Source organism: Brienomyrus brachyistius, chromosome 1, assembly GCF_023856365.1.
Source record: "Brienomyrus brachyistius isolate T26 chromosome 1, BBRACH_0.4, whole genome shotgun sequence".
Classification (NCBI taxonomy): Eukaryota; Metazoa; Chordata; class Actinopteri; order Osteoglossiformes; family Mormyridae; genus Brienomyrus; species Brienomyrus brachyistius.
The window spans coordinates 39,498,981-39,515,266 of NC_064533.1; positions in this window are offsets into that span (position 1 = coordinate 39,498,981).

Below are 16,286 nucleotides of genomic sequence, written 5' to 3' on the forward strand. Positions count from 1 at the left end.
GCTGCTGTTTACAACCAGGAAGGAATATTATAGGTCTGTCTTACTATCTTACTGTTCTCAAATTTGAAACAAAATACTGCATGCATTAACAAGATCAAAGAAATAATAAGACTTTAATGCAGCTGGTAAATATGATAAATGCCCCAGGCCTATTAACAATATTGCATATTATTTTGAATGAATTGAGACAGGGGGACGGAGGGCATGTATATTCCCCAATATTTAATTTGGATTCATTCTTTCACCACCACCCGCATTAAATAAATAGACTGTTTGTATTCAAATTATTAAGTTGTTTCTCCCCCAAAATCAAACTCTATCCTATGCTGTTGGTTACATTATTATGTATCCGGGTGTTAAATAAGATTATGCTTTAAAATGTTGCAAGCCACAGACAGAAAGTGTTTCAGTGTAAGTTAAATACCATTTAGCTATAGGCCAAAGCTTTATTACAACCTCAGGCAAATAATAAATATAGAAAAAAAGACTGAATTTTTGATGGTTTAAACCCCCACATTTATAATGCTGCATACAGTAAAATAGTCTGGTGCATCATCATAAATGCAATCTCAAGTTCACTTTCATCTGCATGTCCCTTTTTTTGTGAATTCTTCAATTTTTAATGATTTCCAGTGAATTTCATAATGGAGATTCACCAAAAACAGTCCGGAAATAGAGTAAATTTAGTCCAATTTGCAAAAACGAATGTGATTAATTATTGTGCAGAAACAACAGGTTCAGCCTCTGTTTGCCCCACCTCCCCCCACCTTGCTATTTCAGTAAGTACTTTCCATTACAATTCACTGTAATATGTGTTCAAAGTCACAGTGACAAGCTTTAAATATCAATCTTTTTGGGGTTGCTATCATGGATCACAAAACTGACCAGTGACCTCTGTATGTGAAATGTATGATTAACTGCTCAGAAGCAGATTTCTCATAATCTCAGTTGCGTGAGGCCTCGCAAGGGAATTTTGATTCCAACATGGTAAAAACTGACCAAGATTGTGTTTTTCTAGCACCAATTCATCAATAAGCCCACAACAGAGGGAAAGTTGAGTGTAAGGAAATTGCTGCATGAACGAAGGGTGCCATTCGCAAATTGAATGGTTGTTTCTATAGTACCAATTGGGATGTTTTCACAGATTCTTGTACCAACTTAGATTACAGTAATTGACTTTCACTGTATGAGTGAGTGAGTGAATGATTATTCCCAGGAAAAACAACTGCATTGTACCCAAAAAATAAACGCTGGGTTAGTAAATCCCTCAAGAATATTCTCAATCGGGAAAGGTTAGCTTTTCTCCAAGATGGCATTTGCCAACAAAGAGATGCTCAAAAGTTAGTCAGAAGGAAAATAAAATTGGCCAAAATTAGGCTTAAAGAGAAGGTTGAAGATGAATTATGGAATGGCTGCGCCAGGAGGGGAATGAAAGCAATGGTGGAAATTCAGGACAAAATGATGTTTAACCATGATAAGTCTGTCCTGGCAGAAGAGCTGAACCAATTCTATTTGCGATTTGATTCCCATGATTTTAGTGATGAAATAGCTGAATTTAGAGTTGGTTCAGAGGGCAGGCATATTCAGATTAATGTATTGGATGTCTGGAGGACATTTGAATTGAAAAAAAGTGTGGAAGAGTCATGATCCTAACTGCATCAGTGGCTGACTGCTTAAAAACTGTGCCTTGTTTTTGTGCAATATTTTCACATTCATTATCCAGCTCTCTATATCACAGAATACTGTAGCTTTCCCAGGTTATAGAAAGAATCTACAGTTGTCCCTTTGGCTAAGGTTCCATCACCAAAGGTGTTGAATGACTACCTCATTAGTTGGGAATGATTTTCAGCTCATCGTGAAGAGGAGTTTATTGGCCATGGCGCAGACCATAATTGACCCACTCCAATTCGCATATCAAGCAAGGAAAGGGGTAGAAGATGCTACAGGTACACTGCTGGACTTGGTTGTTGGGCACCTGGAGGACAAGAAGAAACACGTACTGTATGCTTATGCTTTGTTGATTTTTCGTCAGCTTTTACTTGTATACAGCCCCATATTCTAGCTTGCAGGCTTTCTGTTGGCTGGTCGACTTTCTGACAATGAAGTCACAAAGAACCCATCTTAATGACAATTTGTCTGAGGCCATGATGTACTCTATAGGATCACCTCAGGGGTCCATTATTTGTTCTCTACACCAATGGCTATAGAGTATGTTTGAGTCAAAGCATATAATCAAATTTGCTGATGATTCGGTGATTGTTAGGATCATGAGGTGGGCCATGGTCCAATCCTGGACAATTTCATCAGGTGGTGCGAAGATTCATATTTGCGACTCAATATCTCTAAGACAAAAGAGATGCTAATTGATGATCATCAAAATCCTTCTGTAACGACACCAACATTTTTCAATGGCATAGCTATAGAGACAGTAAGACAATATAAATACTTGGGTACCATCCTGGTTTTAATGTTGAGAGATTGCTTTTGAAAATGTTTAGTCATTTTTAACCTTTGCAATGATTTCTTGGTTTGGGAACCTCAGCACGGCTAAAAAAGAATAAGTTAGGGAAGACTGTAAAATTTTGCCAGAAGACTATCTACACTACTTTAAATACTATTGATGGCATCTATCAAGTTAGAGTGATTTGGAGGGGAAGCATCATTTTAGCAGATACTCAAAACTCAGTATGAAGAGGGTATGGGGTATCAACTCAAGCTTTTTACTTAAGTAAGAGTGCAAAAGTACTGGATTTAAAACTACTTAAGGTAAGTAAGTAAAAGTGATGTAAGGGGAAATAAATGCCATTAAGGACAAAAGCTTAGGCCGCACACAAACATTTTTCTGGTTGATGTTATATTAAATGTTAATGCTGAAAAATTTGGGATACACTAGACTACCTGTTTCAGCCGCATATATGCCCATTGAAAATGAATGAATTTTAGTACAATGTAAATATATTAAAGAACCATATATGTGCACTACTGAGCATTAACATGTATTTCATAGAGTGGAAGACATGATGACTAGTTACCTATAAGTATTGCAATGGTGCAAAAAGTCAAACTTCAGAGGCATGTTATCAATAACCTTTATTGGAATGTAAATGTACATCCAAGCTTAGCTGCAGGAATCTGTAAGGGCAACGGATGTAAAAAAAACAAAACTGGACAAGAAAATTAGTGTACACAGGGCAGGCGTGTATGGTTGTCTATATACAGTAGACATTAGAGCGGTCAAAATGAATGATTAATCCAAGCGATTAATCAAAAAAATTTAAATTAAGAATAACTCAATCCTGATTGATACTTTCCTGGTATGCTCAATTCTGTAACTAATGGCAACAATAAACAAATTTAACTAGAAGATGTAACAAACACTTTCTACATCAGGATCTACATCAGTCAAGCACAGAACATCCAACATCCAGGATTTGTTCAGCCGCAAAAGCATCTAGTTCTCAATGTTCTTTGAGCCAATGCATGCCCTTCTTGGCCTGAAGATCAGCACTGCAACACTAAACAGTCTCTCACAGGCTGCTGAGGCAGTGAGTGCCGTATTAAGCTTAAGTGACAGCTGGCACACAGCTGGGAAGGACTTCAGTCCCTCTACAGTGTCTCCTGGGAATCCCCGGTTAACGCATCCAACTGCTGGATCATTTCAAGAGGGCCGGTCTTCTTCAAGGAGGAAAAGAAGTTCTCTTCCTGAGATGACTGGGAGCCCTCACTGATCTGATTCTCGGTACGACAGTCCGAGTGGCTTCTGATATACTGTAGTAAAGGCCTGTGAAATAAAAAACAAAAGTCAGGACAATTTAGATTACATGACAGTATTGTAATTGTTTATTGGATACTGTTGTGTTTGTGTGTGAGTCATTAAATGTGATTTCAAACTCATTTCACTGTTTCCATATAAATTACACGTATTAAGGGGAAGTTAAGAAGTGAGACACTTACCAAGTTTGAGGATATTTTTGTTACTTGTTGAGCAAGTCTTAAATTTGGGAACTAGAATGGCTGTGGCTATCTGGATCTGCAAGCATCTCCCCGAAGCCTTTTTCAAGGGCTGAAAGATGTGCAGCAATCAATGGCTCACAGAACTTGGAAGCAACGTGAAGTTGCTGGAGCTTGGTCCTTAGTAGAGTTATGGTGGGCACCAACCATCCCATCTGCACACTGGTTTCTCCCTGAAGAACATCAAGTGCCTTTGCAACTGGGCTCATTGTCTTCGCATATTCTGCAAGAAATGCAAGTTCCACTGGAGTAAACCTGTACAAATAAGAAAACAAAAACACATCATGGAACGTTTAGCCTACTTAATGTAGAACCTTCAACTGAAGGAACTAATAATTAAAAAGGAAAGATCTTGTCATTTTAGACTTTTAGAATTGTGTTGCTACAAATCACATCCATAGTAAATATGGGGACTGCATATTGGCATAGTGCATACATGTGTTCTACAGCATTCAAAGTATAAAACTGTGACTTAACCTATTGTTAATGACTTCATTAACTGAATGGGAGAAAAACAAACACTTACTTAGGTGTATCTAATTCACTGCAGACAGCTGCAAGGGCTCCTTTGCCTTTTTATGCTGTTATTCTCATTATTCTTTCTACAGCTGAGAAGATTCCACCTTGTAACAACAGGCCTTACGAGTTGGAGTTTGCAGTGATCTTCAATTACTTCAGATGTGGTGGTTGATCTTGAACACCAGCTAGAGCATTTAGCAAATGTGAACCTTGACACACGCTTGTACAACGAGTTGACCTCTGCTTTTGAAGCATGAACTGTGGACACTAAATTGAGGAAGTGGCAGGTGCAGCGATGGTGCTTGGATAGCCCCAACAGGGCTCCGGCATCAACAAATTCACCACCCTCAATGCTTTCCTTTCTTGATCATAATCATCATTTTGACCACCATCATCTTCTTCTCCATCGCCCTCTCCTACAGGTTCAGGATTGTTGTTCTCGTCAGTCTGCCCATAAACTCTGAAGGCTTTCAGGAAGTTTGATCCATTGTCAGTTGTAGTGTGAACGATCTTCTCTCTGATATTGAATTCTGTGTGAATATCATTTAAGGCACTAGCCAGGGCAGAAAATGGATGTGACCCTTTAAGTCGCTTGCATGTCAGGGCAGCACAGGATCTCTGCATGGTCTGGGGGTTAAACCAGTGCGCAGTGATATCAATGAAACTGTGATGGTGTGCCGTCCAGCAGTCTGTTGTTGTTGCTATGAACTCAGGTTTTCTAAGGGCAGCTTTCAGTTTTCTTTTCATTTCAGCAGAGGCCTTTGTAACTTTGTTTACAACAGTATTGTGTGTCATGGCATTTGTATTTAGTTGAACATGTGGCACAAGATCAATGAAGCCCTGTTGCTGAACAATGTGTGGTGGGTGCAAGCCTTGGACCACAAATTTGAAGACTACTGTATCCACACTTGCCTGGGACAATCTTCAAGTCTCCCACAGCTTGGTTTGTTTGGAGGGTGGGGCCAAAGAACCTTCATTGGATGACTTCCTTTTGGGGGCTGCTGAAGTAAGTTGTGTGTACCTCTCTAGACGAGTGGGGTGTTTCTTCTGTGGAGAAAATGAATGCTCGGGCACAGATTGAGATTCATATTATTTCTCTCAAACCCAAAGCTCAGACTAGGACGTCCGCTGTATTAAATGCCATGCTTGAAGTTCATGAATGAAGGTCAGACTACAAGTTAGGGAGCAGTTTCACTGGTCTATGCAATTATGTTGCCTATCCTTAGTACATGCTTTATCAACCAGCTGTAGACTATAGCTTTGCACAATTAACATAAAAATATTGCATATAGCAAACAACTGTAAAATTAGTCAAGGAAAGAAAGAAAAAGAAAGAAAAAGAAAGAAAGAAAGAAATAAGTGAAGAAAAAAGTTAAAATAATATAAGCTCAGATAACATTTGGCTAAAGTCGAATTTCAAATCTCACACAGAGCTCACCAAATGAACTTGCAACGCTGAATCATAGCCAACTGCTATCAAGTAAACCATGGCATGTCTTTGCATGTACAGTACCCAACCATAGCAAACATTGCAAATTTATTATTAGTAGGTCACTAGGTTACTACAATACTGCTCACTAGGTTACTACAATTCGACTGATAATAAGAAACTTTCATCTTACCTCAATATGCTTTTTTAAATTAGACGAAGAGTTTTTGAAAGCCATTAGCTTGTGTTACACTCAGCTCGCAGCACATTCGGAAGGAGTTGTTTTAACTATTTAAAAACAATTTTCCAGGTTCAACCAGGGATGTAAACGAGTTGGCTAGTCTTCCTGGCTATCAACTTCCTCACTGGTGCTTGGTTGGGACATTTCAGTAGTTGGGAGCTGGGAGTTCTCTGTCACTGACATCTTCACACCAGGCTACATATGTCTGTTAAGTCCTTGACGGAGCGTGAAGTAATCTGTGTCATGTGCAGGTGCGATGGAAAAACCAATAGGATGTCGGAATGGTATATGTTTTTACTTCTCATCCAACCACAATGAAATTCATTCTATCCGGATGGCACGATTTATCCAGGTTTTTTGTTTTTTTTGAACGATGACAAGCTAGAATGAAAACAGCTGAAATGAAACAGGACTAACGAGGCTATTTTTAAAATGTAAAGAGTAGAAAGTACTAATTGCGTAAAAATGTAAGAAGTAGAAGTAAAAAGTCAACTGAAAAATAATTGCTCCAGTAAAGTATAGATAACCAAAATTTATACTTAAGGTAACAAAGTATTTGTACTTCGTTACTTGACACCTCTGTAAATCAAACAGATACCTGAGATCATTTGTTCCATCAGCTGTTGTGGTTTTAAACAAGCTGTAGGTTTTTGGCATGGTCTATACACACTTTGATAGGAGTAATTCATTTTTGTGCATAATATTTAATCATAGTTGTAATAAGATGTCATGTCATGTATTGTTATCCTCCAAATAAGTTTTTATATATGTACAACATGTGTTGGTTGTGTTGGCTGCTGCCTGCAAACCAAGTTGGCCCTTGGGAACAATAAAGCCTATCTAATCTAATCTAATCTAAAACTGATGAAATACATCTTAGTAGATGAATGCTAGGAATCCAGAATTCAGAGTCTTTAAAAACATAAAGCGATTGCCTTTTCACTGTGCTGAGGTATTTTTAGTATAATGATGTTGAGTAGTTGAGTAGTCACCACTCAGAGATGTTTGTTGCCAGGGAAACAAATTCTATATTCAAGGAAGCTCCACCTCTAATAGGTTAAGAAAAACTGCAAACTGGGGTTGTGGAAAGAAGCAAATATACATCAAAATGATTGAAGACAATGAAAGTTCAGACCATGCTGGACAAAGCCCAACATGATCACTAAAATAATCAAAATCTGCAAATGTCACTAAAATTAAGCAGTTTTACATTGTCACGACTGCTACAGGCAGCAGTACGATCGTGCGGGTCGGCGGGTCAGGAACAGGCAAGGCACAGCGAACTCAGGGAATACTGAAGGTTTATTCAGGGCAAGGGAACAGAAGACACAGAACCACACCATAACCAAACCTAACCACAGCTAACCACAATGACGGACAAGGGAGACAAGCAAGACTAGGACTTAAATAAGACAAGACTGATTAAAGTAATCGGACACAGCTGGAGACGATCAGGGAGGCACATGTGGGTAATCAGGGGGCGTGGCACACACGAGGAGCGGACGAGCCGGGCACCACAGAACCCCCCCCTAAAGGCGCGCTTCACCGGGCGCACCTAGGAAGGGGCGAAGGACGGGACGAGGGAAAACTGGACCTGGAAAAGAACAGAATAATTAATGCAGGACAGGAAACAGGACCGAGGTACTAAACAGAGCTAGGGACAAGACGTAGGACAAGACCTGACAGAGGATAGGGAAGGCAGAAAGACAAACCAGGAAGGGTGGAACGGAAGGAACGGAAGGAACAAAAGGACTAGGAGTGCATGGAGGGAACACCGGGGGACAAGGAGCAGAAAAGGGCGGAACGAAAGGACGAGGCGTAAAGACAGGAGTGTAGGGCGAGAAGGAGGGGGAACAAAAGGGAGTCAGAGGGAGCCCCAGCAGGCGACAGGAGGCTGCCGGAGGGGCTGCAGGCGGCCGGGAGGCCGGAGCCGTAGGGGACCTCGGAACTGCTGAGGAGGCAGGGTGAGGGACCGACAGAGGGACCGAGGAGGGAGTCGGAGGGGAGACCAGGGAAGGAGACAAGGGAGCTAGAAGGGACCCTGGCGAGGGCAAGGAGGGGGGGAAGCCGCAGCAGGCGGCGACATCCTCCGCTGCGCTAGAGCGGGGGGAACCGCAGGCGACTGAGGAGCCGCGACTGGGGGACCCGCAGGCGACCGTCGAGGAGCCGGCAGAGGGAGCGAGGCAGGGCGACGAGGCCGTCGAGGGGGACCCGCAAGTGACAGCCGACCCGGGGGGCCAGGACCCACAGGCGCCAACCGAGCCCCAGTGCAGGCGAGGGAGGGCGAGCCAGGGGGCAGGGCGGGTGGGACCCCAGCCCTGTGTCTGTGTCCTCTCCCCTTACAGGACACAGACATTAGGACCCTCGGTCGGGGTCGGGTTCGCCGGAGTGAGGGCGAAGGAGGCACAAGACGGGTCCCCGAGGGGTCCCATTCAAGCTCCTCCACCTCCGAAGAGGGAGGAGCGACGATGGAGTCCTCTGTGACCTCCTCGGGGACTGGGGCAGAAGAGATTGGAGAGGGGTCAGGAATGGGAGTGGGGCCAGGAACCAGGGCCCCAGGGGGCACAGTCACAGGAGGTGGAGGGAGCGCCTCGGGCATGAGTGAGGGAGCTGCAGGCAGAGGGAGCGCCTCGGGCGTGGGCGCAGGAGCTGCAGGCAGAGGGAGCGCCTCGGGCGTGGGAGCTGCAGGCAGGACGAGCGCCTCGGGCGTGGGTGCGGGAGCTGCAGGCAGGGGAGGCGGCTGCGTGGGATGCGCAGGCGGTAGCAGTGGCTGTTGCTCCGGCGCGGGGTCCACCGGCAGAGGCGGCTGCTCCGGCGCAGGCAGCTGCGGCGGTGGCCGTGCGGAATGCTCAGGCGGCAGGAGCGGAGGGAGCTCCTCAGGCCCGGCGGTCGCAGCTAGCCTCCGAGGCGTCTGCACATGCTGTTCTGCGGCCCGGTGTGTTCTCCAGACTGGAGAAGTGGCTAGGGGAGGCAACTTAGCAGAACTGGGGGCCTTCGGGGTGATCGGGAAGCCCTCCCGATCTTCTTCCGGGAGAGACGCCGGTCTTCTCCTTCTCCTCCTCCGGCGCAAGGCGGTGGCGGGAGGCGGCGCTACGTCCGAAAAAATGGATGGAGGAAGAACGGGCTCCGGGTAAGGGTAGGGTTCTTCCTCCTCGTCTGTCGGGAGCCAGAGCCTGGAGAGCGAACAAGCTCCAAGGCGGATTGTCGGCGCCTCTGGTCTCCTTCTTCTCCTCTGCTTTCTCCTCTTTTGTCGGTCTGTCATTCTGTCACGATCTGTCACGATCAGTGGGTACGCGGGTAATGCGCACAGGCAGGAAGCAGGCAGGAGACCAGAATCGGGGAAAACGGGGGTTTAATCGGGACAAGCAGGGAACAGGAAACATCGGACGTCAACTAACATCAACGACAGACAATGGACACAGGCGAGACTTAGACTTAAATAGACAGGATCACTCAAAATAACACGCCCCCCTGATTATCCACGTGTGCTTCCCCGATCGTACCCAGCTGTGGGTACGATCGGGGAAGCACATGTGGATAATCAGGGGGGCGTGGCACACACGAGGATCGTACGAGCCGGGCATGACATATATGGTGGGGCAGGTCATTTTGCTGGGGTGTGAGACACTGATTTACAACTGCAGAAAACGTTTGCGTAGAGCCATTAGAGCTGATGCAACCACTTTTTAATGGGAGTGATTAATTTCATGACATGGGGTATTATAGATTAGAGCTTCATAAAGCATTCGTAACGCATAATTTGGCTATTTTGTGTTTTGCCTTTTGATAAATCTTCATAGCCATGTTTATAATACTTTATGAATGCATCATTATTTGATATGAATGTTTAGAAATGACTGAAAACATGGCCTTAAGCAAAGTGTTACCAAATTTTTCTTTCATTTTCATTCCTTTGTAATCAATAAAATTTTGGGTGATAACCCTAAATTCGGCACAGAGAACACACACAGAGAACAAACACAGAGAATATCAGAAAACTGCTTATTCCTAGTTAATGTACATCGTGCTACTTGCTATCATTCATTTTCTATAACCACACTCAGGGTCAATATAACCTAAAGTATGGAAGCATTGTACTTTAGGCAAGGTTTGGAACAGCAGTCATCTTGGATGGGATAGCAGTTACTTGCAATGTCCTCATTAAAATTCAATCAACAAGGGCACATCTCATAGGAGCAGCACATCTCATAGGAGCAAACCCATGTGAACTTGAAGAAGCAAATACATGCAGAGTGGAGCCCATATTTCTTCCTATTACCCTGGAAATGCGAGGTGAAAACACTGTTTCTGAGCTATGATGGCACTTATAATAATGGCATGATTTACGAGAACTTGTGTGAGTTCTTGATCTTTTTTATTTACCTTTGATATACCTGTGTATAACCTTGCGCGAAGCTGAGGAAAAATTGATGCAGTTTAACTGGAATGATTCCTGTATTAGTATCAATGTATAGCCAATGGCACAGATTTTGCAAGACACATCCATCCATCCATCCATCCATCCATTTTCCAAACCGCTTTTTCCTACTGGGTCGCGGGGGGTCCGGAGCCTATCCCGGAAGCAATGGGCACAAGGCAGGGAACAACCCAGGATGGGGGGCCAGCCCATCACAGGGCACACTCACACACCACTCACTCACACATGTACTCCTACGGGCAATTTAGCAACTACAATTAGCCTCAGCATGTCTTTGGACTGCTGAGCCCCTTGCAAGACACATTGAAACTGAAAAAAATAAATGAAGAATTTTTTAAGTAATCCACACATTAATAAATGATGATGTGCTTTATGCAGGGAACTGGTCTGTATAGCAAGGACAAACGTAGAACCAACTGGATTGTATATTATCTTCCTGACCAGTCACCCTTATGGAAATTAGTCACAGTGGGTAAAGGCAAACTGCTCTGTTAAGCATAATCATTCATAAAACCATGAAGCGTGGGATAAAGTAGACGGAGCACTATTCAGAGATATATCAATTACTGAAGGTTTGTTGTATTGATATGACATTTTGAAAGAAATACATGACCCTTAGATGACAGTTTTACTTTCAAATGAACTGTACCTTCACCCAAGATAAAAATATGACAGTCTTTATGAAAAAGGTTTTTAAAAAAGAAATATCTTGATATAATTTTTGTTCCCTATAAGTAATTTTATTTTTTAAATGGAGACTAAAGCAATAGTTTTGGAAACGTTGATACAGCATCACAACATTATAACATACCCAAAGCAGCAACGAGGGAAGCCACACTGAACAGAACTCAGTCCTACTGTCACTGGAATGCTGTCAAAAAGAGGATCAATATATGTAATATGATGTATCATGTAATTCAACTCAACATTCAGCACCTGGATGTTTCAGAATTAGGTGTTTTTTCTTGTTTCCTCCTCTGCTCGAGACTAGTGTGGTAAATTGTTTGCTGCAGGGGATCAGGCTATAGGTATGCGTGTGTTGCTCGTACTGCAATCGTTTTTGATTGGTTGTTTTCTAATAGAATGTTTCGAATGCTTGAAAATTTCATGTTGCATTTGTAAGTATTGACGCATACACTCACATGCATATGCACCATAAGGTCAGATAAGATATAAGATAAAAGATGAGTCATTGTCACTGCATAGAGTGGAAAAATGTCATTTAGCAGTACTTCAGTAGAGCATACAGAATATGCTTAAACAAGGACAATAAAAACAGAAGCATAAGTAGATATATATAGAAATACACAATATGCAAAGTAGTATGAGGACAAAAACCTATGTTTTCTAAATAAATCTGTATGTTTATTCTTTTAACCATTAAGAAATATTAAAATTTTGTCACTGCAGTCATCATCTTACAACTCACTGAAACATGAGGTTCTGTGTTTTTACATTTGCAAGTATGTTACAAAAAAACTTCAGCGTGAATCATATTTGTCCTTGTGGAAAAAAAGAAATTGCTCAAGCAGGAGGTATTGGGACATTGAAAGCAGTCAGCTAAGAGCAGTACGTGTTTTAATCATTTTTGAAGAGTGGAGCCAGTCGAACTGTGAAGCAGAACAATACTTTGGGATTTGACTGATTCTAAGGGAATTTGAAGCAGACAAAAACTTATCAGTCTACATTAATGTTCCACCATGCTTTTTTGTTCTGCATATGGTATTTTTTATTATACCTAATCGGAAATCCCATAAGGCCATTTTTTCTGGTGACACAATATGGTACCAGGACAAAGATCAAAGACATGCACCTATGCTCTCAGGACCATTCAGCCACTTATTTCTTTAATAGACTATTAACAACTACTGGTTAATAAAATAATATTTGGATTTTTAAAAGTAATATCTAAGCTGTTAATGAGTAGAGGGCAATTTGATAATGATTAATACCAGACCTGCAAAGGGAATAGCATTAATAGATTAAAGCAACTGTAATAAATGTTAATTAATATTAAAATACCAATTTATTTAAATGAGAAATGAGAAAAAAAAGATATCTCATTATTGCTGAACATTAATCTAATGTTTCTCATTGTGCCTCATTAAATGTGTGTGAAACAGTAGGAAGTAATATATTCTTCCCTTGACCAGAGAAGCAGGTTGAAAAAGACCAGTGGTCTGGGGTTCTAATATTCTGCTGGTAAATGCTGAATTTAATTGTATATACATTAGAATACACACTCCCTGGGTTACGATGGTCCATATTATGATATCTCAACTTTATTATGGGTAAATGTTTTTCACTTTCAGTACATTATTCAATAATTTGCATGAGGCATTCAACACTTTATTATAAAATAGGCTTTGTAGTTATGATTTTGCCCAACTGGCCAATGCAAGTATTCTAAGTATGTTCACAGTAGGCTAGGCTAGGCTATGATGTTTGTTAGGTTAGGTTACTGTATTAACCTTAACCAGGATAAATATTTCAAAAGTACACAGATAGATGGAGTATGCTGATGTTAGCATGACTTAGTGCCCAATTTAGAATGATGGAGAAAAGAACATTATTCTTCAGAGTTACATGGTGATGTCCTGCTATATTAACTGTTATGAAGAAAATACTTAAACTTAAAATATGGATTGTGTAGGACCAAGAAAACTTAAATAAAAACACATTTGTATTTCCTCTCTTGTGTTTTTTCCTGTTAAAGGAATTCTCCTGTTGTACTCTTTCATCTGGTAATATTTGTAACATTTGTCTTGTATTATTTTTGCTTACACCATTACTATCAGCATTTTGAATTGTACCCTTTGTGTTAGTAATATTTAGCTAAATTTTACACATCATACAAACAAACATATGTCACATGCTGCATAAGTCCCACTGTATATATCACACTCTAGGATGGTGTAAGATGCAGAAACATAAATCTCTCTCTCCAATAAAATACATTTACATTTGTTAAAAGAGGTGGTTCTCTTTTCTTGGAAAAACCTCCTTCTGAAGTTTCATGAAGTAATAAACTGCACTACATAAAGTAAACTATTTTAGTGTATTCACAACAGTCTAAGACTGCGTAAAACCATCCATCCATCTATCCATTTTCAAAACCGCTTATCCCACTGGGTTGCAGGGGATCCGGAGCCTATCCCAGAAGCAATGGGCGTGAGGCAGGGAACAACCTAGGATGGGGGGCCAGCCCATTTCAGGGCACACTCACACACCATTCACTCACACATGCATTCCTATGGGCAATTTAGCAACTCCAATTAGTCTCAGCATGTTTTTGGACTGTGCGGGTAAACCGGAGTACCCGGAGAAAACTCCACGATGACATGGGGGAGAACATGCAAACTCCACACACATGCAACCCAGGCGGAGACTCGAACCCAGGTCCTAGAAGTGTGAAGCAACAGTGCTAACCACTGCACCACCATGCCACCCCCTAAGTAAAACCATATTGTCAAATAGTGTGTCTAGCTAAAAAGACAATTTGGCAACACTTTAAGGCCATGTTATTACTAATTTATACACATTCATAATGCATTAAAATGTATTCATAAATCATTACAAATACAACTACATTTATAAAAAGGCATAACACATAAGCATGTGTATGTTACATGGTAGTGCATTATTACTGCCTTATAAAGCTCTCATCTATACTGCACTATAGATACCCTTATAATGCCATAGAAAACATTCATAATGCTTATTCCAACTATTATAATGCATTATAACGCTATCTATAGTGTACTGTAGACAAGAGCTTCATAATAAATAATACATATGGTTATAATGTATTATGTTGTTTGATAAATCCAGTAAAATCCAGTTATAATGGATTTCAAGGGATCTGACAAAATAGTATGTTATATCTAACTTCTGTTACATCCAGAGTTGCTGAATAACGGCGGAGTCACGTGACCATTTAAATAAGCAATATCTCTGCACTAAAGCAGTACAAAGGATAGTTTTAATGGCACAAACCAGCACAAAGACAGCACACACGATTACGGTCGGTTTGGTGAAAATCAGACGCAAATGGGGGGCTAACTTCACGCTGGCATCATGTGACCATGTAAACAAACATTTATATCTCAGAAACTAAAGCAGTACAAAGGATAGTTTTGATGGCACAAACCAGCACAATCGCAGCACACAATTGCGATCAGTCTGGTGGAAATCAGACACAAATGGGGGGGCAACTTCACGCTGATGACATCACCATGTAAACAAACATTTATATCTCAGAAACTAAAACAGCACAAACAAAGGTTTTAACAGCATAATCCAGCACAAACACAAGACCAGTTTGGTTGAAATCTGAAACATATGGGGAGTCAACTTCACGCAGGTCAAATGTAATGAATATTACAATGAACATTAACAAAATTTCACCATCTGGCCCAAGTCATGCGGATAATTACCCAAAGTGCATGATATTTTTAAACAAACAAATACATAAAAAAAAATATCATCAGATTATCATTGATGGTCATTGAATTCCAGAAATTTTATGATTTACTCTGAGTTTTACCTATATATAAATATTATTATTCATCCATCCATTTTCCAAACCGCTTATCCTACTGGGTCGCAGGGAGTCTGGAGCCTATCCCGGAAGCAATGGGCATGAGGCAGGGAACAACTCAGGATGGGGGGCCAGCCCATCGCAATATTATTATTATTATTATATTATTGTCCTTCTGTTAGAAAATCATACAGTCTAGTGAATGGGTCTCTTTCCACACAACACGGAAATCCCTCATCTTCATTACTGGCAATGTTCCTGGGTGTAGGTGATCACTTTCTGTGGCCTGCGTCTTTCAAGCACCAGATGTGTTATCCTATAACAAGACCAAGAGGATTGTATTGGCAAGATGGGGCACAAGCCATGTACTGTAGCCCTCCTTTCTTTCCTGCTGGTTCAGTGAGCAGATCCTAAGCAGCAGAGCTTAGGCCCCCTCTGCAGGGGTGCAGATAAATAGGGAGCCACCACTTTGCTCCATTGTGTTCTTTGTCTCTACATGCTCATTTGTGAACTTGTATATGCATGAATACAAATGATAATTTAGAAATGTCAATACAACTTTATTTGTGGCTACAGAAGTTGCTTCTATTATATATTACTTAGTGAAGAAGTTCAAATGAAATGTAAATGTTTATCAGCGGAATCCAGTTTTGCTACTCTTTAGCCACTAATCTATGTTGGGACATTGTGCTCTATTTGAGTTTAAGGATTCAAAGTATCCTTAGTGCTTATACCTACCATTATAATGCATTATGAAGGTATCTATACGCATTATACAGTAGATGAGACAATAGCATGGATGCATTATTATTTGTTGTGAATGTTTATGAATCAACTAAAAACATGAAATGGTGAAATGTGTGATGATCCGTGTGATGGGTGAGTGAGCGAGAAGGGGGGGGGGAGGGGGGGGGAAGCAGGGGCAGGCACACGGAGATCCAAACAGGTTTTATTAGCAACGGAGAATAACACAGCAGACACTTCAGTGACCGGACTTCACTTGAACGTAGACTAAATACACATGACTCAGGGACAGAAATGCAGAACACCTGAGAACAATCAAGAATTCACATGAGGTAACGAGGGGGGCGTGGCACACAGGAGGATC